At 34.4% G+C, this 24,556-nt stretch overlaps 1 protein-coding gene across 5 annotated transcripts in view; it reads left to right on the top strand.

Moving 5' to 3' along the window:
- ERBB4 (erb-b2 receptor tyrosine kinase 4) overlaps positions 1–24,556 on the top strand; it is a 1,197,143-nt gene that overhangs the window by 488,915 nt on the left and 683,672 nt on the right. The window lies entirely within an intron of this gene.

The following is a 24,556-nucleotide window of genomic DNA, read 5'->3' as shown; positions in this document are numbered from 1 at the left end:
CAAATTGAGAGAAAATTGCCTAACATTCCTTAGAGACCAATTGCTTCCAACCAGACTGCTTATTAAATAATTCCAGTCCAGACTTACGATTGTTACATGTACCTTCATCCTCAATTCACTGAGAACAAGAGCATTTTTATTTCAACTAAGCATTAAATTCTGTAAATTAATCCTGGTGCTAAGGGGTTGGTAATAGTTCTTAGAAAATGACTATTCTGCTCCCTGACTTTCACTGATGAACAGTGAATATCTTCACTTATTTTGACCTTGACATCCCAGAGGGATCTTAATGATACATAATCTGTTTAAGACATTTTCACGCAGCTACCACTTCCTCTCCCTTTGTCATATATTTGCCAAATATTTCCCGTTGCCTTTTAAGTACATATTTGACATTGAATTAGAGAATTTTATAGGAACTAAAACAGCAGTCTGTTCTTCAGTAGTTTTCTAGTTTTAAAGTCTACATGTTTATAAATATGGTTGATAGTTTCACTGCAATGTGACATGATGTCTATCATGTGATTATGCATAATACTCATTTCTACTAAACTATGAGAAAATAATGTCACTTTTGTTTTAATGAAATTGTTTTGCTATAGTTTTCTATGATTTACCATAATACATTCATACGTAATACACTAAAAGATTATGTGTACAAGCTAATGTAATTCCTTAGCTTATAAAAGAAACATTATTAATTAAATTAACCTCTAATACTCAGACACGAGGCATAATATATCCACTAATGCCAACTACTGTGTTTAAAATATTCACAAAATGTGCATAATTTTAATATATAGTATGTAAATAGTAATTACCCACAAAATAATTTTCAGAGCGAGGGTCTGCCTTTATAAATTTCTTTGTATATATTCAAAAAATATTTGTGTGAGAAGCAAACTTTTAGCACTTTATGAAGAGGGAAACTAATTAAACCATCTAGATGATTGAGTGAACTATCTTCTTTCATGTCAATGAAAAAAATTAGCACAAATTGAAAGGAAGACATTTTTAAGTGGAACCTATAAATAAGCCTAGCTAGACATACATTATAAAGTTTTTGTGAGTTTTATGTATCTGTATTTAAATTTAATAATCAAAAGAAAAAGAAAAATAAGGGTGTTTTCTTTAGACTATTTAGAAGAAATTAGAGCTCTTTTTCTCATCTTTGGAGCTCAATATGTATAGTATTCTCTCTTTCTCTCTTTTTAAGTGATGCAAAATAGTTTTTATTGAAAGAAATTTATTGAGGTATGAAGGGAGAGCTGGAGATATGTGTTCAACAGTGAACCCAGATTTTGCCAGAGTGGAAGAAGCCTTCTTTCTTTCCTTTTGTATACTAAATCATTTAACTTCAAATGGTTTTTGAATCACATCCCAAGGTGCTCGGGGTTTAATTATGGATTTATGCTCAAGGATTAACCCTGTAAGTGTTCAGGGGACCAGAAGTGATACTTTGATTGTACCTGGGTCAGCCATATGCAGGACAAACACCCTACCTGTGTATTATATCTGGAACATATTTTTTTTATGGGGAGTGAGGCATAGTCAGAAAACCCAGAGACTCTTCCTGGATCTCAAAAACTCTTGGTGATGCCCAGGGGACCATACATGATTCCAAGAATCAGAATCAGAGTTTTGACCAATCAACATTGTTTTGTATATGCCAATCATTATTCAAATATTTTAAACAACTTGCTATGAAGTGTTAAATATGTATACATATATATATTTAAATTTATTTATTGAATCACTATGAGAAAAATTACAAAGCTTTCAGGTTTAAGTCTTGGTAATACAATGATCAAACACCCATCCCTTCACTATTGCCTATTTTTCACCACTAAGAACCCCAATATACCCCCCTTCCCACCTCTCCTGATAGATGCCTGTGAGGCAGATGATTTCTACTTAACTCTCTCTCTACTTTGATTACTTTCATTATTTCAACAAAAGATGCACCATTATTATTTGGAATTTCCCCCCAACAGTCAGAACTGCTGAAAAGGCATTGTGAAATAATTTGTTTTCTATTGCTGGTTATGAAAACCATATGATGTCTATGATTTTGGATTTCTGATATTTTACTAATTAAGTCTGGAGGGATTTCTGCCAAAAGCCGGATAATTATGAGATTGGTTTGTGTGTCTCTGGGGCCATGCTGTGCCGGAGAGTCACTCGTGGGGGGAGGTGGTAGAACTTGTGGCCTCGGCAGGCTGGGAAGGATGTGCCGGTTCCGTCCCTCCATCCCATGAGGCTGCAGTTGCCCTGTCACTGCTGGCTCATAACTGGCTGTTCAGTAAGCTCTGAGGTGGCCGCCACCATGCTGCCAGGGCCGGAAAAGTCAGAAGAGACAGACACCCTTTCCCTCCTGGGGTGGGGGGGGGGGGGGCGGGCACAGCGCCTTAGTTTAATGCATAGTCTATTCACATTTCTGCCGCAAGCTGAATTAGGTCTGAAATGTGAATGGACTATGCAAACTCCTGTTGGTCCTCAGGGAACCGGCGGCTAATGCAAGGCAAATGCCCTACAATCTGTACTATGACTTTAACCCCACGTACGATTATTTTAACACAACTACTATTCATAGGCATTCTATATAGACTTAGGAGTAGAGTACTTCCATTGTGTTAGCTAATGTGACAAATGTTTTATATACGTTTTCCCAGTTATTCTTTTTTTTTGCTTTTTGCTTTTTGGGTCACACCTGGTGATGCACAGGGGTTACTCCTGGCTCATGCATTCAGGGATTACTCCTGGTGGTGCTTGGGGGACCATATGTGATGCTGGGAATTGAACCAGGCCGGCCACATGCAAGGCAAACACCCTACCCACTGTGCTATCTTCCAGCCACACCCCCACCAGTTATTCAGTTATTCTTTATAATAACTTTAAGACAGGTCTATAGTACTATGTTTTCTATGTTGAAATTAACAATTGAGATAGCTTCTTAAGTTGTTTATGGAGTTAATAAAATCCACTACAACTTAATATATATTTGTCAGTTTGTTTCCAAGGATAGTCTCACTTAAAACATTTATATATTTTTAATTAACCTCATCAAACTTTATTAGAGTTTGCCTGGATAATGATTTTATTGGATTCACTGAATATCCTTTCTTTGAAGACAAAAAATTCCAGGAAATGGAAGAGAAATGCCGGAGTGAAACTAGATAGCAGACTTAATAATTCTATTTAAACAACAGTATTTAGTCTCACTTTCAAATGTACTGACATGTAAATATAGATCTGTTGAAAAGTAGTCATTTTTATACTCTATTCAATTAACGTACATAAAGACTTTTGTGAAAAGGAAGATTATGTTTTTTATACTATTCATATGAGAATAACCAAAACGTGTAATGTTAAAACACTTCAAATGAATTGTGATTGCTCTCATAATAAATATATTTAAACAAATGATGCAAATTCATAACTTTGAGAGATAACATTCTATTTATCAGAATAAAAAAGACGAACTGTTATAGTTTTCGCAGATTGTTTTTCTGGTACATCTTACAATTTCTTCCCATAATCCCATCTCCATTATAGACAAAACTGCTTCCACAATGACTAATTTTTTTGACTGTTGGGATCAATGTTGAAATATGAATTGAAGTGTAATGAATGTTAAAAAGCACAGATCATGTCCTAATGAAAAACACAATTGCTGTTTTCCGTTAGCTGCCTATAATGATGAGCTGAATTGCCTTTTGACCCTACATAGGATCTTAAGAAGTGTACTAATGATTTTTTTGCTAACTTTCTGATGCAAAACCATCCTACAGTAACTTTTAGTAAACTTCCTTAGTTGTTAGTATCTAGTCTAAGATAATTATCATTAATTTTCTTCAAGAGTAAAACTTCTCTCTCAATGCCACTTAAGGCCATTTAAGAAAATAAGGGTGGTTGCTCTGTGGGATCTGAGGGTTGTACAGTGTGTAAGATACTGTGACTTTCTGATCTGGGTTTGCTCCTTGGCACCCAATATGAATCTCCAAGCCCCTTGAGGAGTGAGCCCTGAGTCAGGAGTAAGCTCTAAGCATAGCAAGGTGTGGGCCAACACCTCACCTCCAACCCTTAAATTTTATGCTTGCTTGCCTGGATGTGTCTCCCTGGGACTGATGAAGTTCCCTGACAGCAGAAAGTTTCTTTGCAGTGGAAATACCCTGAGGCTAGAGTTGCTATCCCCCTACTCCTCTATAAACCCCAACCCGAACTGGGCATTATTTTTTTGGTCTCTGTTGTGATGGTGGGCTCCTCCATTCAAGATCCTGCTCAGGAGAATCCTCTCACCTCACTTGTTTTCTGGAAGAGAGCATCTAATAGTCACAAACCTCCTTTATATTCTCTATAAGAGCATATCTGCAAGAGGAAGAAGGTGGATGCCTGCATCAGAAGTGGGGAGTAAATGTGGAAATGTTGGTCAGGAATACAAAGTCTCTGTCATGCAAAATGCCTATTTTCTAGGACCCTAACACACAAGAATACGACTACACATGATACTGCTTTGTCGTAAGATTGCATATCTTCAGTTTATGTTAGTGTGTATGTTCAATGTTCTTGCACACATAAATACATGGATATACATAATTGGCTTGAATGTGGGGATGACTACTGTTTAATATATATCAAATCATCAGTACTTTAATTCAGGTAGATATAATTTCCAATTATTTATTATGATTCAGTAAAGATTCTGTTTTCCTGAACCTGAACTTGAATCTCTGTATCACAAATGAAGCTAAACATAATTAGCTGACAAAAAAAAATCTTGCTTTTTTTTGCTTAGACAGAGGAGGAAGGCAGGTTGTTCTCATCACAAAAGCCGTTATCTTGTTCTTACTCTCTAAATGTCTTGGGTGGCTGCTATACTGTCCCTCCTCCTCCCTTCAATTACACGGGTCATATAATAAACTCTCTGCATAATACAGTGAAAACCTCCCTCACTTGTGAAGAGGGAAGGAAGGAAGGGAGGGAGGTTACAGTGATGGTTTCTTTATAGAGATCATGTCTCAAAATCCCCATTTTTTAATCACTCTCTCTCTGTTCAGCTTTCTTCCTGACCACTCTGCCACTCTATAGGAGAAGGATTTTTTAAAGTAATTTCAGTCATTTTTTATTGAGAATATGGTATGATGTAGGCCGAAGTTGATGTGATAAAAAGCTGTTGAAGAAAACATACTTGACAGCAGAATTTGAGTAACTTAGTCAGGGAAAAGATGCAGAAACAGACAAGTTATGGGGACTTGGCATGATTAGGTGTAGGGTCCCCTGAGAGGCCATGTTAAGGACATGGTTTTTATTCTAAAGGGAAGGGAAAATTTTTGAAGGCTATTGAGCTAGGGTGTATCATGATCACACAGGTATATAACAATATTTGAAGGGCTGGAGAGATACTGTAGAGGACAAGGTGCTTGCTTTACAAACATGGCCAACACAAGTTGGATCCCAGGCACCTCATATGATCTCTTAAGGACTGTCAAGTGTGATCCCTGAACATAAAACCAGGAGTTGACCCTGAGCATTGCCAGGTGTGATGCCACACCAAGTAAATTACACATACAAAACATGTGGTCTTCAGAGAGAATATTAATTATTAAAGGATTCTGAGATCAGATAAGACAATAAGGAAGAGTTTGTGTAAAATGGGTGTGGCTTGCTAGGGGAAAATGTAGGTGATACATGACTGAGATGTCATACAGCAGTTCAGGTACTTGCCTTGCATACTGCTTACCCTGTCCAGTCCCTAACAGCATATATGGTCCCCTGAGCACTCCAGAAATTATACCTCACCACAGAGTCAGGAGGAAGCCCTGAGCAACTAGGGTGAACCAACATGCCTAACCCATTCACACAGAAATGTCAGTGACAAAGAAGAATTGTCAAATTTAAGATCTTCATAAGAGGAACATTTCCAAACTGTTGTGATCAGATCTTTGAGTTGGACAAATGCAAAATAATTGGGACTTCTGAATTCTTTGATGAGTGGGTAGTTTTTAGAATGTTGATTTGCTCCCATTAGAGCTTAGGAGTTATTCCCTTGGCATTGCCTAAAAGACCATTCATCACTGGAGCTGGGATTGAACCATGCTGTTCATATGAAAGGTAAATTCCCTAACTCAGATTGTCTCTGAATTCTGATATCTGAATTCTTATTTGAAAAATTATATTCATGGTTTTGTTCCTACTAAAAGTAGACATTTTAGAGAAGAAGCAGCAGATTTGGAAAAAGAAAAAATTTAAAAAAAAGAATATTTAAGAATTTATGTTTGTGTGGCCAGAGCAGTAGTACAGTAGAAAAGATCTTGCTTTGCACCATGCACACAAGTAAAATACTTGGGATCCCACCTATATTCTGAAACCCACCAGAAGTGATCCCTGAGCACAAAGCCGGGAGTAACTCTTAAGCACCATAAGTTGTGGGCCAATAAAACAAAGCTAAAAAATAAGTAAAGATTGAAGCAAATTTAAGATATAGCAGTACGGGGCTGGAGAGACAGCACAGCGGGTAGGGCGTTTGCCTTGCACGTGGCCGGCCCGGGTTCGATTCCCAGCATCCCATATGGTCCCGTGAGCACCGCCAGGAGTAACTCCTGAGTGCAGAGCCAGGAGTAACCCCTTTGCATCGCTGGGTGTGACCCAAAAAGAAAAAAAATATAGCAGTCCAATAGATATTGTTCCTTTTTTATATAATCTGAATCTAAATGTGATTTTCTGATCAAATTACTATTACTAGTATTTTTATTTTATTTTTTGCTTTTTTGGGTCACACCCAGCAATGCACAGGGGTCACTCCTGGCTCTGCGCTCAGGAATTACCCCCTGCGGTGCTCAGGGGACCATATGGGATGCTGGAAATCAAACCCGGGTCGGCCGCGTGCAAGGCAAACGCCCTACCCGCTGTGCTATCGCTCCAGCCCCAGTATTTTTATTTTTAATTATCTATTTTAGTACTCCCACACATTAGAAATTTAATTATTAAACATGCAAACCAAAAATGACATTACATTTATAACTGCATTTGAAAATAATATTTAGGATGCTAATGGTATTTAGAATATGAAAAAATACAGTTTTTTAACCTTTATTTTGGCTTTTGGATCACAACCAGCAGTGTTCAGGGTTTACTTCTTACTCTGTGGTCAGGAATAACTCCTGGCAATGCTTAGGGGACCATCTGTGGTCCTGGGGATCAAAGCTTTGTTAGTCACATTCAAGATAAGTGCCTTACTTGCTGCTCTTTCAAATAAAACAGAAATGGTGGCTGATAAGATATTCTTTAAGTCAAATGCAATGTTTCATATAATCCTGGGCTTCTCTGGTTACTAAGTAAACATTTTTCTTGCCAGTTGAGAAATTCAATAACTTTCTTGTTTGAGCTCCTATACAAACTGATAACACACAGAAATCAAAAGTAACATCAGTGCCTTATAAATAGTTTTGAAAGTGTGGTATGATGTATATTGGGGAGACTTAAAAATGTTTTAATGAATAATGTGTAATTTTGTGATATTCAAATAAAAACTCTTAATTCGCCCTCACATTTGCCTCCCTCTTAATCTTTATATCTAGAGCCATTTCGCGTATTTAATACTTAGAGCATTTAGAGAAATTAAAGAATAGTTTAAAGAGATTGTTTTAAAATCCTTAAGCAAATAAAATGATTTGTATGTCAATATGAAATCAGAATCAGAACACAAACATAGAATACTAGACTGACACAATCCAAACATTACCATTCAGGTCTCAGAGTATCTCATTGTTAATTCCTGAATAGGAAGTGTAGGCATTCATTCTAAACATGGCTGTAGATTTGGGGGATTGTTGGCAAAGAGCAAACACTTAGATTCCTGTGGCAGGGCCTTTGTTCTTGGGCAGACAGATTGCTATTTCAGTTACAGTATTGCTTTCTCCAAAAAGACTGTTATTTCACAGCTCCTGGTTGACTGTTGTGGAGGTTGTTATGCAGATGTAGCCTCTCTTATTAGTAAGGCAGAATTACCTGTTATTTGAGGTGGGTTGGTAGCAATAGTAGTGACTATATTTTCCTTGCATTATTTACGGATCCCATGTTTAAGGCAATAGAAAATCAATACAACATTCTTATTTATAAGGAAGCAAAAAAAATAGGCCGAAAGTTTAAAAGATATATTTCTGCTCATCTTCCACATCATAATTGCTTCCTTTTTATTTTCCATGGTAGCTAAGATAAGTAGGAAAGTGCTGCCTAATTTTACTACGTACTCAGAAGGAGCAATTTCTACTTGTTTTTATTTGCCCAGAAGCGGCACCCACAGAAAGAGAGTAAATGCCTTTCTAAATATTCCACCTGCATTTTATTTTTTAAAATGATATAATTTTTAAGTACTACACTAAAAACATCATTTCTGTGGGCAGGCTGGTAGCTTTTTATTACATCACTGTGATCACTTTGTAAAGCTGCATTGAAGTGTGAATATTTCTCTATTCACAAAGAAAGTTAAAACAGTACTGGGTACATTCTATATGTGCATTAAGTTGGGTGCAGGACAGAAAGTGGCCATCACCCAGAAGTCTCCCTTGATACCTCCATTGAAATTATTTTTCATGAAATTTCGAACTTTAAAACTTAGTTTATTCATAGTTATTCAGGTAGAGACAACCCATTTCAATAGAAAAAGGCATAATATACACAATCCCCCAAACATATAGTAATATGAATATTATTTTAAAAGATTTAAATACTTAACACTTTATTCTGAAGTAATCTTTTCTAAAACTTTTATTTTTCCTCAAACGGTGATGTTACCTTGCTTGTCTTTCAACTCCTCCTAATATTCCAATATTATTTATTTATTTTTGTTCTCATCTGCACATTTGCTCAACCTTTGACTTACATTTCCACCACTGGGATAATTAATCAAAACATATTTTCTATGAAAGGGGCAGTGAGATGATATGTGAAGTGTGAATTTGGAAAGAAGAAAGCAACACACCCCACTGTTCTAATTTGCAAATTGAGTTGGAATGCTTCTGTGTGAATCCAACACATACTGTTCTGATGCTCTGGAGTCACGAGAGGGCAAAGACCATTTGAAGATAAAGATACTTACATTTTCATGACTAAGGGCAGAACCTAAAATAATAAATCTAGAGCAATACAGTGGAGTTAGTGGAAGGATATGAACGGAAAGAAAGTGGATGTTTTCACCCTTGTTAAGGTAAGCACAGGAAAGGTTTTTAGACATCTAATTGGATTTTTAAATTTAAATTTAAAGAGTTAATTTTAAGTTATAAATGGAGAAAATCGATGTTAATCTATAATTTAAGAGGAAATATTTAAAAACGGGATTATGTTCCCATCCTTGCCTAATTTCTCTAATCAGGCGACTTTGCCACTTCCTTTAAGTTATGTATTCCTGGTGGGAGTGGAATGTAAATGTGACTGCAGGGCCTCTGGTCAGTATCTATCATCGTCATTACCATGTTTACCTTATGAAATGCTGATTTCTTGTGGCACAAAACCAGCAAAGTGGTTCTGGAATTTACTCCTCCAAAGAATCAAATGTTGATATTGCAATATATGTATGGCTGGAGTTGGGCAAGCAACTTGTATTTGTTTTATTGTTGTATTGTTCTCTAGGTCTTAGTCCAGTGCCTTTTAACAGCATTTGTTCAATAAAACTGTTTGCTACGTAATAAAATTGTTCTCCCCTGAATATTTGTCTTTAGAAGTTTACATGTTTAGTTCAAGTAGTAAGAAAAAGATGACAATAATTGTTTACAGATTGTATAATCTCTCAGCATTCTTTCCAGCAATTCTAGATTGACATTCAATATAGAATATTTTGTTGTTGTTTGGGGGTCACACTCAGTAGTGCTCAGGGGCTACTTCTGGCTATGAATTTGGATTTTAAGGAAAATCCTCCTAAATATTTAAAGACAGTTTAATTTTTTTCCACTCTTTTCATTCATTCACTGTACATTGATTTTAAGTTTCTTAATCTGTCTTATTTGTCTTTCTGGTAGTTGGATTTTTCATGTGCGAGAACAGGTCTTGATAACATTTTTTTAATTTTTGGATTTTGGAATATCATCTAATAAGAATTAATGCTCAGAGCTAATTTCTGTGTCTATGCTAAGTGACCCCTGCTAAGCAATCCAAAAGCAGCACTGGGTATAGAACCTGGTTGGTTGCATTGTGTCTTTAAAGTTTTCTATGAATACATTTATGTCCTTGTCATTTAGTGATAATTTTACTTTTCCAATTTTAACTTTTTTATCTCTTTCTTGCCTAATTTCTCTAATTATAATATTCAAGACTATATGAACATCAGTGTCTTGATTCTGATATAAAGGGATAGGTTTTTTGCTTCTTCCCACTGAGTATGTTGTTAAATGTTGGTCTATTTTATATAAACATGTTTATTTATATTCCCTCTATCCCCATTTCATTAAGATTTATAATAATTAGTTGAAATTAAAACTTGGTAAATTCTTTTAATATTTGCTAGCATGATTGAGTTGTTTCAGTTTTTCCTGTGGTTTATGTGGCTATCAATTAAATGTTTTATGTCTATTAAATTATCCTTTGTCTACCTGGAATGAATCCCACTTGGTTATGGTATATCATTTTATTTTTATGTATTGCTGGATTAAATTTTCACAGATGCATTTTTTTAACCTCAAGCACCATGAGTTGCAACACAGCAATGGTAGAGTTTCATGCATAAAACATTCTAGCACAATACCCATTTGCCACCATTATTCCTATATCCTCCACTCATAAACTACTCACCCATCATTCCTACTTACCCTGCATCTGTAGCCAATGTAAATTTCCTTCTAAATGGCATTTTCTGATTCTGTTGCTTTTGGGCATTGTTAGCTCCTTATTATGTTTCTTCATTGCCCCTATAAAAGAGAGATCATTTTGTATCTGTCCCTCTACTTCTGACTAATTTCACTCAGCATGGTACTTTCCAGATCCATCCATGTAGCAACACATTGGATTGTTTCATCTTTTCTTAGAGTCATTTAGTTTTCCATTGTTTATATACCATAGTTTCATACCCATTCTTCTGTTTTTGGAAAATTTGGGTTGTTTCCAGATTTTTGGCTTTTGTGAATGGTGCTTCAATGAACATTGGAGCACAAATGACTCTTCTGAACAGGGTTTTGGTCTCTTACGATAAATTCCATGAAGCAGACTTTCTGGGTCATATGGAAGAACAATTCCTTGTCTTTGGCGAAGTGTTGGTATTGTTTTCCAAAAAGTTTGAACTTTTAGAAATTCCCACCAGCCATGAATGAGGATGCCTTTTTTTTGCCATATCCCCTCCAACACTGGTTTCTTTTGTTCTTTGTGATGTGTGTCAGTCTCACCAGTATGAGGTGTTATCTCATTGTTTTTTTTTTTTGGTTTTTTTTTTTTTGATTTGCATTTCCCTAAAGATAAATGATACAGAGAAGTTTTTCATTTTCTTTTAGACCATCTGGATATTTTCTTTTGGGAATTTGCTGTTAGTGTTTTCCTCACTTTTGGGGGGGGGGTGTTATTTTGTTTGGGACTCTTGGCTCTGCACTTTGGGATTACTTTTGGTGGGGTTCAGGGGAACTTGTGTGGTGCAGGATATCAAACCTTTATTGACTTCATGAAAGACAAATTCTCTCCATATTTTTCAATTAATGTTTTAGTTGAGTCACAGTGAGAAACACAGTTACAAAGTTGTTTCTGATTGGGTTTCAATCATATAATGTTCCAACACATAGTATCCTTCTGTCAGATAGTGACATGTAAATATTTTCTCCCAGTCTGTTGGTTCTCTTTTTATTCTGGTCATCATTTATTCTGCATTGCAGAAGCTTCTTAGTTTGATGTAGTTCCATTTGTTTAACTTTCTTCTACTTGTTTGACCAATGATATTAAATCATTGCATATATCTCTAGATTCAATGTCATGAAGCATTCTAAGTTTCTCCTCAATATAATTTATGCACTCAAGCCTGATATTGATCCTTAATATTTTATGCACTCAGGCCTAATAAGGATTTAATCAATTTTGAGTTGGCATTTGTGCCTGGTATGAAAAAGAGGTCTGAATTTTCTCTTTACCATGACCTATCAGTTTTCAGAACCCCATTTATTGAGATTTCTTTAACTCTACTTTATGCAATTTGCACCTTTATTGAAGATGAACTGTCCAAATGCCTATGATTCATCTCTGAGGTTTCTATTCTATTCCACTGGTCTAAGAGATCTGTCTTTATCCTAGTATTACACTATTTCTATTACTATAACTTTATATTTTAATTTCAAGATGGGGAGAAAGAAGGCTCTCATCTTTTTTTTTTTTTGATTTCTTTGACTATGTGGAAGGAGGTTATTACTCCATATATATTTAAACACCACCAGTTTATGTCTTTAAAACAGATGCCATTGATATTTTGGGGCATCTTTTATTTGTAATATCAATATTTACATTGAATCTCTAAAGTGCTTTGGTAGAATTGTCATTTTGACAATATCAATTCTTTCAATTCTGAACAGGGGATGTTTATACATTTCCTAGTGTCTGTTTGTTTTTTTCACTAGTGGTTTATACTTTCCATTGTATAGTTCTTTCATCTCTTTTGGTAAGCTGGTTCCTAGGTATTTGATTTTTGTAGCACAATTTGGGGTAGGATTTTCAAAAATAGTATTGGCATACTTTTATTGCTCATATTTCTATTAACTTTTATGGGTCATATTTCTGTTGACTCTGGTATAATGACAAAAAGTATACAAGATTTGCTGATGAGAATGAAAGTCATAGATTTGATATCAAAACAGGTTTTGAATTCATAGCAAATCAAACTGAAGTTGAAAATAATATTCTCAAACTGCAGATAAATGTGTTCAAAGCTCTCTATTCGACTATACAATGAAACTAATAGGCAGGATTTAAAAAAAAATTCTCTCCTCAATTTCATGTTTGCATATGGAAATGTCATGGATTTCTGTGTTGGTTTTGTAGCCTGCCACTTTATGGTATGTTTATTATTTCTATATGCTTTCTTGTGGTCTTTAGTTTTTTTTATAATATGATATTTCATTTGCAAAATAGTAATAGTTTAAAAGTTTGACTTCTTTTGTACTCTGGATACCCTTAGTATCTCTTTCTTGCCTAACGAGTATGAAAAAGACATATTGAATACTAGTGGTGAGGTATTTGCATCTCTGTTAATTAGATATATTGGTCTGTTGTTTTCTCTATTTCTGTGAAAATATTCTTCCCTTTCTTGAATTTTTAAAAATTGAAAAGGATAGCTACTACATATTATGTAGAACTTTGATAGCATTCACTAGTGAAGTCACCTATTTCAAGGCTATTCTTCTTAGGCAGATATTTGATTTCTGTTTCAAATACTCTTTAAAACAATTTCTTTTGACTTGTCTACTTAAACAGTCTTTTGCTTTTAACATTGGAAGTCTGATAAAACAGAATTATTTTAAATTTTATGTTAACCTTTGATATTTTGAAATGTTATATGTTATATTCACATATGCACAAAGGAAGAAATACTATCAGTGATCAAATATTAAAATAGCGTCCTTATTTCTTATGTTATCTTTACAAATCAAGGTGTAGATGTTTGATCATAAATTATGAAAGTAGCTTTTATTATTTTATATATAACATAATCTGTGCATGTTATTTATAAAATAAGAAGAGCTACTTTCATAATCTATAAACATAATCTATGATCTTTCATGTTGAGACTATAAAATATTATGAGAAAAATTTGTGTATAGAAATTTGATATTTTCAGTGAATTTATCCAACCATTTCCCAGACAGGAAAGTACTTTTGTTGACAGACGTTTACTGACTTTCTTACCTTATAATTTCAATCAGTTAATAATTATTTTATGTTAATTTGTATGAAGCATTTTTCTTTTTATTACTCCCAACCATAATTCATGTTAAATGCAAGTGTAATAATGTTTCTTATATGATATGAGTTTATGATCATATATACTTTTGCTTGTATCTTTATTAAAAGTGAGAGAAAATATTAGTATATTTGTAGTCTGATAAATTAGAAAAAAATGCCAGATAATTATAAGCATATAAATTTTTGATTTAATGATATTCTTACCTTGATTTAATGATATCATGTTTTACAATGTCATGTAGGATAGTAGATCATAGACATTATAATGAAATTCTTAAAATACAGATTGTAAAATGATAAAAATTCTAAGTATGTTCTACCCCCATGTTGTGTATTAATATATTTTCATTCTTCATACAGAATCTTAAATCAAAATCATTTTATACTTCTTAAAAATGGTTTATTTTATATACATTTTTGAATTTTCCCATTTAATATTGTTTTTTACTGAAGTAATATAGAATAAAAATTTACATGATCCCTCTAACATATTTTATAATGAAATATTTTTATGTAAGAATGAAAGTTTATGTAAACAACTATTATATTAAATGTTTAAAGTATTATTTTTCTAAAATATGTTTATTTTTAAAATGTACATCCAGCAAATGCTACTTTTAATGCCATACATTAAAATTTGTGTGTTCTGTTTTTTCTTTAATGATTTTGAGTCAGTTGTAGGAGGGTTGTGATGTTCAAATCTGTAGAAATGTTTGGATTGAGTTATTTTTATTTGAGGGGGTGTCTACCCAGCAGTATTCAGCGTTCATTCCTCATTCTGTGCTCAGGGATCACTCCTGCAAGATTCATTAATCCATGTAGGGTTTTGGGGATTGAACCTGAGTCAGCCACTTGCAGTGAAAGTATCTTACCTACTGTACTGTCTCTCCAGTTTTAGGTATTTTTGTGAAGTCTCAACAAAGTTGGAAGAAAATATTAGATTAAAAGTAAATATGCTGTGACATTTTCCTATGACTCTCTCGGTTGTATATGTGAATGTGAATGGAATCGTGAGGAAAAGCTCTATAAAAAATTATTTTGTGAGGACATATCCTCTATTTCACAAAGTGACCTGTGTAGTAATTAACCCTAACAAAATTTCTTACCCGTTCTTTATAGGCTTTTTTCTTCATAACTAAGATACAGAAAAGCGTTGTTTTCAATGACCATTTTCTTTTACTACCTGTATTTATTCCCTTACTCTATATAATCTAATTTATGCTTTTTAAATAATTTCTAAAATTTTTCTTATTCTTAGGAGTAATTGTTTCTCTGTTGTCAAAACTGGTAGGAACTATTTTGTACATGAACTCAATTGACATCCATTATGAAAATTTACATTATTTCTTACTTTCATTTCTCTTGTTTTTATTATATACGGTATTTCCTGAATTGAAAAATATATAAATATCCAAATCAATACAAGTAGATATAAATTGCAAATTTGCAACACAGAAAATATTCATTGCTATTTTCTGTTAAACACACACACAAACACATACACAAACATATACGTGTGTGCATACAGATACACACATATGAGTCCGTGCACACACATACATACACACACACTTGATGGCATCATAATGTCTATGCAGAGATTTCATTGATTTTATTATATTTTAAATGAAGATTTTCTCATGTTTTTAAAACTTTTCCAAACACCACATCTATAATTGCTATATCATATTCTAGTTTATGGGCTGGAGCGATAGCACAGCAGGTAGGGCATTTGCCTTGCATGCGGCCAACCCGACTGACCCAGGTTCGATTCCTCTGCCCCTCTCAGAGAGCCCAGCAAGCTACCGAGAGTATTTTGCCCGCATGGCAAAGCCTGGCAAGCTACCCGTGACATATTCGATATGACAAACACAGTAACAAGTGTGACAGTGGAGATGTTGCTGGGCCCACTTGAGCAAATCAATGAACAACAGGACAGTGACAGTGATTCTAGTTTATAAATATATTTAACTGTACCATCTTGTTTTTCAAGTTGAGAATAATTTAAGTTTTCATAATTGTAAATAATGTTGGGAAATATAATAGGCATACTTTTCTTTGTATTTAGTGATAAATATTTTCCTTGCATATATTTGAGAATATATATTTACCAAGGCAACTATATTTATTCTAACTTAATATTCCTAAAATTAATCTTTCTTCCAGGAAGACACTAATATTTCTACTAAGATTGTGAAAATGTCCACTTTATTGCTTACTTTCTATGTTTTTACCAAGTTGCTAAAAATCTAATAGTGATTTTATTTTGCATTAGAATGTGATTGGTTAATTGTTCTGATTATTTTTAGACATTCTTTCTATTGGACATTTTTATTATTTTATCAGGCAATTTTTTTAATTTATAAATAATTGCAAAGTTTTTTTAGATGCTGCTAATTTTTAGGAGATTAATTTTTTAGTATGACTCCCTCATTTTCTCAACACTTATTTTTATTGTTTGAACATTCCAGAAGGTTCCTATTTTGTAGCTGACAAATTATGATGTATGCAAATTATGCAAAAAAATTTTTAAAAAATAAAAAAACAAATTGTAGTAAAAGAGAAAAAAAAAGAATATATGCCCCTTACACTATAAGAGACCCATATGATATCAATCCCAACAAGAGATGGATAATAGCTTTCATTTTTTCTGATTTTTTAAAAAATATATCTAAATTGATAATATTTATATCATTATGCTATTTTTAATCCAAAGAATTATGGAATTTAAAAAGAATCAAGTATTATTGAACAATATTTTCAGAGTAGTAGTAACTATTTAGGATATTCTGTTAGTTTTAGGGTCATCACCATGGGGCTTAGGGCCAACTCCTGACTCTGTGCTAAAAACTAGGGATGGAACTAGGGTCTGTCATTTTCAAAACAAGTGCCTTAGTCTCTGTTCTATATCTCCTGCCCCTTAAGTCTATTTTATTTTTTAAACTTAATCTCAAAAGTTAAGGATGCATTGCCAGTTTAATTTTTTCAAAATTTTTTGTTAAAGAACTATGATGTATCAGAGTACTGATAATTAAATTTTAAGCATGTATTTCAACAATAGTCCCACCACTAGTATCAACTTCCCCCTATGAGAGTTCCCATATTCCCTCCCCACCCCACCCCTGACCCCCACCCCATCTCCACCTGTCGACTTGACAGGCACATTACACAGTTTCAGTGGTTGCCGCTTAGAGCTCATGTTTTCAGTTTTGTTGAGTCTGTGTTTTGGGTGTATGGCTATACCCCTCACTTTTATCAGCTGTACAACTGAAGCCCTGGTGCCTGTTCATCCATTGTAATGTACATTTTATGCTACATTTCATGTGCTTCAAACAAAAGTTAACCGTATAAAATAACAATGATGTGATCTGACAAAACTACATTTTAATTCAGCACAATTGGAAAAGAGAGATTCACAGTTGTTTTATATTTTCTGTCTCCTACAAGCCAAGCAAAATCATTGGTGCCATCAGTGTTCACATTTAAATAATCAGAATGGAGTACCAGCATTGTTATTATATTAAATAAATTGATGAGAATTCTCTCTGATGGAAAATTGTAATTATCCAGATAATTACTTTTCTGTTGAATTTCCTGAATTCTCTCTGAATTTTCAATAAGAATCTCCAACTAAATTTTCCTAGGTCAGTCTACAGTGATTCGTCACATGATTGTTCCTTAAACACCCAGTTCAGTGGTCCTAAAAAATAAAAGAATGTTAATGGATTTTGTAAAACACTAGAGAGGGCGGGAATTGATTTGAATGTTGTCTTTTGAAGGAGGTAAATCAAAAAGGGATAATCTTTGGAGGTGCAGAGGTAAAAATGCGAAAGAGAGCAAATCAGTAAGGAGTGGTGTGATGGGAGAGATGGAGAGAAGACATTAGTGATGTAGATTACTAAGCAAGATATTACTAAAGTGAACAGGTGGATCTTTGAAGAGGTTAGCAGACAGCTTCAGAGTCCACTTTTTTCTTAGCCTGTGCCAAATAATTATGTTCTTTGTCTATAAATGTTTTACCTATCTGTGTGATTTTCTTTTACAAAAATAATTTATTTGACCTATGAGTATAAAGCATACATTTATACTCATATACATTCTTACAAACATCCCCTGGGCATGTATTATGTTCACATTTACATTCATATTTACACATTGTTTTACTTATTTATAAGTAAGACTGAAGTAAATGTATCCCAGTGTCTTTTTATATCAACACACTCATTGTCTCAGACAACTAATGTTTCTAAATACTATGCAAGTGCTTATCATCTCCAAATATACTTCTGTACTCTTGACAAATACCAGTAGCTCAAGATTTAGATAAGCAACTGCTTCTGTGACATCTGCTTTGATATAATTTACATAGTCCAACTGAATTGTTTACACCTCTCTTCCCAATATCAAGGAGTCATTCTGTCTCCACTTTACAGGAGCCACTATTGCTCACTCAGTAGTTTTAAACCAGACTTCCAGGATTACCTTTGATCTCTGATTATCTTCACCGTCCATGTAATAGTATCAGTGCCACTGATTTCTATTCCAATGCATATGCAAATACATTTATCTATTTTTCTCTTTTCTATAAGTACCCAGGCCAAAACCACAAACATTTACATCATAGTTTCCTTAAGACTTCCAGAAGAAGCTCTTATAATCCCTACTTTATACATCTTTCAGTGTTGTTTAAACATTTCTTTAAAAGGGCCATTATTCACCACTTAATCATTCTAGTATCCTCTTGAAGTTAATATAGAATCCAAGTTCTATCTTTTTGTGAATAATCATATATTACAGGGTTTTTTCCTGCCCATTTGAGGCCTTCTCATATTTTTAAAACTATATTTCTCCTACTATGTAACACCTTCTCTTCTTTCTCTGAAAACCGGTTTTGTTTTATGTTGGTGCCCGTTTCATACATGAACACTCTGATTTACAATGCTGTTATTATAAAGTTTCAAATATACAATTTTCTAAGACTACACCCACATTCTCCTCTCGGAGAGCCCAGCAAGCTACCAAGAATATCCTGCTGCACTGCAGAGCCTGGCAAGCCCCTGTGGCATATTCGATATGCCAAAAACAGTAACAATAAGTCTCACAATGGAGACATTACTTGTGCCCGCTTGAGCCAATTGATGAACAATGGGAGGAGAGTGCTACAGTGCAGTGCTGCACCCACATCCAATTTGACTGAGTTCATCGATGTCTCAAGGTTCTCTGCCACCAACCCCCAAATCACACTCTTAGTAAACTCATTTTTGTAGGCTGACCCTCGGGGTCTTTTGCAGCCAGTTGTTATGGAACAAACTAAGTCTAACAAAAGATTAGTGGACAAAGAAACTGTGGTGTATATACACTGTGGAATGCTACTATAAGAAAAATAAAATCATGTAATTTACCACTGCGTGGATGGAACTTCAAGTCATCATACTAGCTGGTCAGTCAAAAGAGAGGGACAAATACAGGGTGATATCTCTCAGGGTAGAATTATCTAGAAATATAATAAAGGTAAAACAAATTGTCATAGAAATATTGTATTTTAGTTCTCTTGTTCTACTAAATTTTTTCATCTCTGATTTTTCGTGCATTGTATTTATTGTTAATTTAGGATTCAACTTTAATACCTTCTCTCAGAGAGGCCTCTCACCAAAAACAAAATGTAGCCCCTCTGATATATCTATCAGTTGAATCTGATCACTTCTTAAATTATCTGTAAATATATTTTTATATTTGTTTATATTCAATTAATCCTTGATCAGTATGCAGTAAACTCTGTGAAAACAGAGATAGGATATTTAAATGACCACACATTGGTTTTATCAAGTATAAAATCAAGTATAAAAGTCTTTAAATATATATTTTAAATTAATATTGTAAAAGACAGGGAGATAGCTCAAGCAGTAGAGCACCTGTGTAATGTGTGAGGCACTGAGATCAATCTCTTACATCACTTGGTTCCATAGCACGCTTTCATGTGGTCCTCATCATACCTAAGCATCACCAGAGCCATGAAGTGCTGCCCTCAGGAGCAAACATTGAACTCGCTACCTACAGTGCCCAGCCAAGTATGCCCAGGAGTGGTCCAAGCCCCTGACTTTTATGGGGAGTGAACTGTAAAATAATTATTTTGATTTGCCTTTTGGAGAATCTTTAAACACAGGAGAATGTCAGATTTTAAGATTCTTTTAACTTTTGAATAACATCCATATTATTTTTTGAAATATATTTGATTCTTTTTTTTCTGCCCAAATTTTTGTTTCATGAAAATGTTGAGTCTAAAGAGAATTATTTGGAACTTTGTGGATGATTAATTGATACTTATATTTTATTCAAAATAGACCAATATTTAAAACTAATAATGCTAGATAAATTAATTGGCAAGTCTGGGTTAACTTGTTATAAAGGATGTTGGAAGCAAGTAGTTCAAAACTCTTTTCTGTTGTGCTCTAGAACAACTATAAAAAATATGAAGTTTTATGCAATGTAAATTTTCTCTGTCATTTAAATGATGCTTCTTTTTGGAGAATTATGAAATAGACCGTAGAAGTAGATGAAGACATTTTGTACATTTTTCCTTCACACTCAGTTCTTTTTCTTTCAAAAAAAGAGTTCTAAATCAGAAAACAGATCTAGCTTATAATGAGTACATGCCAAGTTTATAAATTATGAGAATACAGTTATTCTACAAGATTAGGAATAGCATACTGTTTGTAACCATGAAGCTTTAATTTACACTCAGCTTTTGTGGGAAACATTGTTTTCCCTTGAAAACCAATTGGAAACATCACATAATTCATAAAATAAGTAGACACTTTGGCAAATAAATGATAAACAATGACCTGTAATATAGATCCCTTCTTTATAGTAGGATTCTATATTTATTGTTAATATGAAGATAATGAATTATGGCTAAATTATCAATGTGTCCAGATGATATTAAATACATCTGGATGAACTAAAGGAGTATTTATAGAGGAGATCTGTGGGGATAGTGGAATAAGTAATCAGACCTATAATTTATACTTTTTATATTTTTTGGTTTAGACCAAATTTATTTTAATAAACAACAAAATTTTCACTCACCAGGATTTTCTTGTTGTTGTTTATTTGGGGCCATACTTGGCAGTGTTCAGGGCATACTCTTGGCTGTGCTTTCAGGCACCACTCCTGGCAGGCTATGAGGACTAATACAGATTAAACTCTGTAGGCTGTGTGCGTGACAAATGCCCTACCCACTCCAGCACCTCACTAGTTTTGTTATTGCAGTGATTTTAGGATCAGAAAACTGAACTCCCAGCTGTCCCCCCGTTTACTTTGTGAAAACTCTAATGAAGTTCAGCTCTCTTGGCTTCAGTTTCCTCATCTGTGTAAAGGGATTAGTTTGTTAATTTGGTTTTGTTGCAGCATTGACTTGTCATGATACTCTGTTCTGGTTTGGAGTCTGTCCACAGGCTCAGGGATGAATCCTGACTCAGTGCTCATGAATCACTTCTGGCAGTGTTTGGAAGAGCATAGGTGGATCTAAGGATGGAAGCAGGTTTCCTACTAAGCAAGCACCTTAACCTCCATATAATCTCTCTAATCCGGTTACTCTTTTTTTTAATCATGTTGCATAAAACAGTAGTCATCTTCATCATTAGCCTCTTTATATCCCTATGAAAAATTAAGTTCTTCAGTTCATCTTCTCTATTTTATATGTCTAGAAGATATGTTCATTGGTTAGCTTTCAATCCTTTATCTAAATTCTCTTCTTCCTGGGAAAACTATAGTTAGTGCAAACAGTCATCACTTGAAACAGAAAATCTCTAAATACTACTGACTCCGCAATTAATGCAGCCATGTATAATGATGTTCCAGAGTAGAGGAGCTTGGAGCCCTGGCTCTGGTTTGTATGCAGTTACAAATACTCAACCTCTAGCAAAGAGACACTGCTGGTCATTTGTAAATGAAACATCAGGAAATGCCAGCTTCTCTTTTGAAGTTAAGGACTGATTGTCACTTCAGGTTATTGCAACAAAATACTTTGATTGTAAAAGCTATTCTGGACACAGTAGTGACTCACCTTTAAGAAATGGAAAGCCTTTTCATGTTCATCTGTCAGCCTTAACTCTTACTGACCTTTCAGATAGCACTCCAGTCTGATTTCTAGATAGGATCCATTATTACTTAACCTTGCTGAGAACAAACACTTCAACGGCATTTTGGATCTTCCAAAGATGCTTTTTTTTTTTTTTGGAGTAGAATTAAGAAATTGACTGAGAATCATGCTAAGATACAGTATCAAAATGAAATATCATTTTTATGTTTATATAGTACATTTGACATTTAAATAAGTATCCATGTTTCAGATAACAAGCAGAGAAAATGCAATTATCAGCAATTAGATGTCAGATTATCATAACATGATTAATTTAAATATACTAACTATAAAACACTCAAAATTTAATTATAAATATTTAATTATTATTAGATTATTGTTAACAGAGTAAGAAATAGCCATTATGAGGCCTTTGACATCATTGCTGACAAATGTTAATGATGCTAATTATTTATTTTCTAAGAATATTTTTAATCAGTGCAATTTTCCACCCAAAGAGAAAGTGGTATTTGGAATAAGAAGAAAGAAAAAAAGCCAGAAAAACTTTCCCTGATTTCAATTAAAGTAATTTATGGTGATTTCTTCCATTATTTGACTTGGGGAATAAGAAAGTTTCCCTCAATCATAGGGATGATTAAAGTCATCAGTTTTAATAAATAAAGCTATCAGTTCTTAGAATGTGGGGAAAATGATTCTCTCGGTGACAATAGCAAATGATAACTTCTGAATTTATTTGAAGTATTGAATCTGATCATAAATAGTTTTATGATTAATGATTAAAAATTATATAGTTTGCAAGTGAATGTGAAAGAGAAATTTCAGAAGCCAGATTTTGAAACTTGTGATGTAATAATGAAAAGAAATCTTGGATGTGAAGGAAAATTTATCAGAGGTTGTAACTATAATCATTCATTGTCAGATCACTTAATCACTTCACTTAACTTCCCGTTAGTCGTCGATTTGCTCGAGCGGGCGCCAGTAACGTCTCCATTTGTCCCTGTCGCGTGCTAGTGTAGCCCAATGGCATCTGTTCGCTCCGGGAACATGAAGGGCCTCAAACCGATCGTTCATGATCTTCAGGAAGAAGCCTGACCATCTGGTAGGTGGGCGGCCACGCGGTCTCTTGACATCCCGTGGAATCCAATCAGTAACAGCTCTAGTCCAACGGTTGTCTTTAAATCTCATTACGTGACCAGCCCATCTGATTTTCGACACCTTGGCAAATGAGACAGCGTCCCTGATCATTGATCGTCGACAGATGTCAGAACTCCGGATTCTTTCTCTCATTTGAGTGAAACGTGATATTCCAAGCATAGCTCTTTCTATTCTTCTTTGGGAGACCTGAAGAGCGTTCTCATCTTGTTTGCATAGGGCCCAGGTCTCTGAGGCATATGTTAATGCAGGAAGAACAGTGGAATCAAAGAGATGTGCCCGGAGCCGGAGGTTCTTCGTCCTCTTAGCTATTTCTTCGACGTTCTTGAAGGCGTTCCAAGCCGCTCTCTTCCTCCTGCGCAGCTCGGGTGCCAGGTCATTTGTCATGCTGACCTCTCGACCTAGGTAGACATAGCTGTTGCATTCGGAGATGGTCGTTCCATTGAGAGCGAATGGGGCATCAGGAACAAGGCTGTTTCTCATAAACATTGTCTTCGTAAGATTCAGCTGTAGTCCTACCTTTCCACACTCACGGTCAAAGTCGGCCAGCATTTGTGCCGCTTGGCTGATGTTTGGTGTTATTAAAACAATATCATCAGCAAAGCGGAGGTGGTGTAATTGCCGACCATCTATCTTCACTCCCATTCCTTCCCATTCCAGTCGTCGCATGATGTTCTCGAGGGTGGCACTGAAGAGTTTCGGTGAAATGGTATCACCCTGCCGCACCCCTCTCTTGACATCAACGATCACTTCTTTGTAGAATGTAGATAAATACAATTATTCTGTTAAAAGTAATAGTAAGCACACTAGCAAATCTTCAATATTTTAGCTGGAAACTATCAGAAAAATAAGCATTAAGCATGAAATTTGATTTTATTATATAGAATAAAATAAAATCTTTCTTATATCAAATGATAGAAATGTTCCTGAAGTTATACCAGTGACTATAAAATTTTTATTTTATTTTCAAGTTGAAATTTGAGCACATAATTAAAAAATCATGTATTTTAAAGACAATGAAATCCAGTTATGTATATTTTACAATGAGTTTAAATGAAATACCTTAATGAAAAGATATGCTTCTGAGAATAGAGGAACCTCCTTGTAGCTTAAATATGAACACTGATCAAATTTATATTCCTGGAATAAACACATAGCAAATGGGTTTAAAAAAATTGAGCTCCTTTTCAGAAAAGATTCTTATAAAAAGTCCGACTACCAAAGGAATATGATCTTTGTATGAGGAGATCTATAAAGAACAAAGAGGAAAGTAACCTTTAAGCTAATAATAGTGAGTAATGATGCTATTTAATATTTATCCAGTGTTCAGATTATTCTAGCCACCATGCTAAGTGCTTTACATTAAATGTCCCATTTTATCCT

The sequence above is a fragment of the Sorex fumeus genome, unplaced genomic scaffold (genome assembly GCF_029834395.1).
Source record: "Sorex fumeus unplaced genomic scaffold, SorFum_2.1 ptg000014l, whole genome shotgun sequence".
Lineage (NCBI taxonomy): Eukaryota > Metazoa > Chordata > Mammalia > Eulipotyphla > Soricidae > Sorex > Sorex fumeus.
Note: the sequence above shows the minus strand (reverse complement) of the source record. Positions and strands in the feature narration are given on the sequence as shown.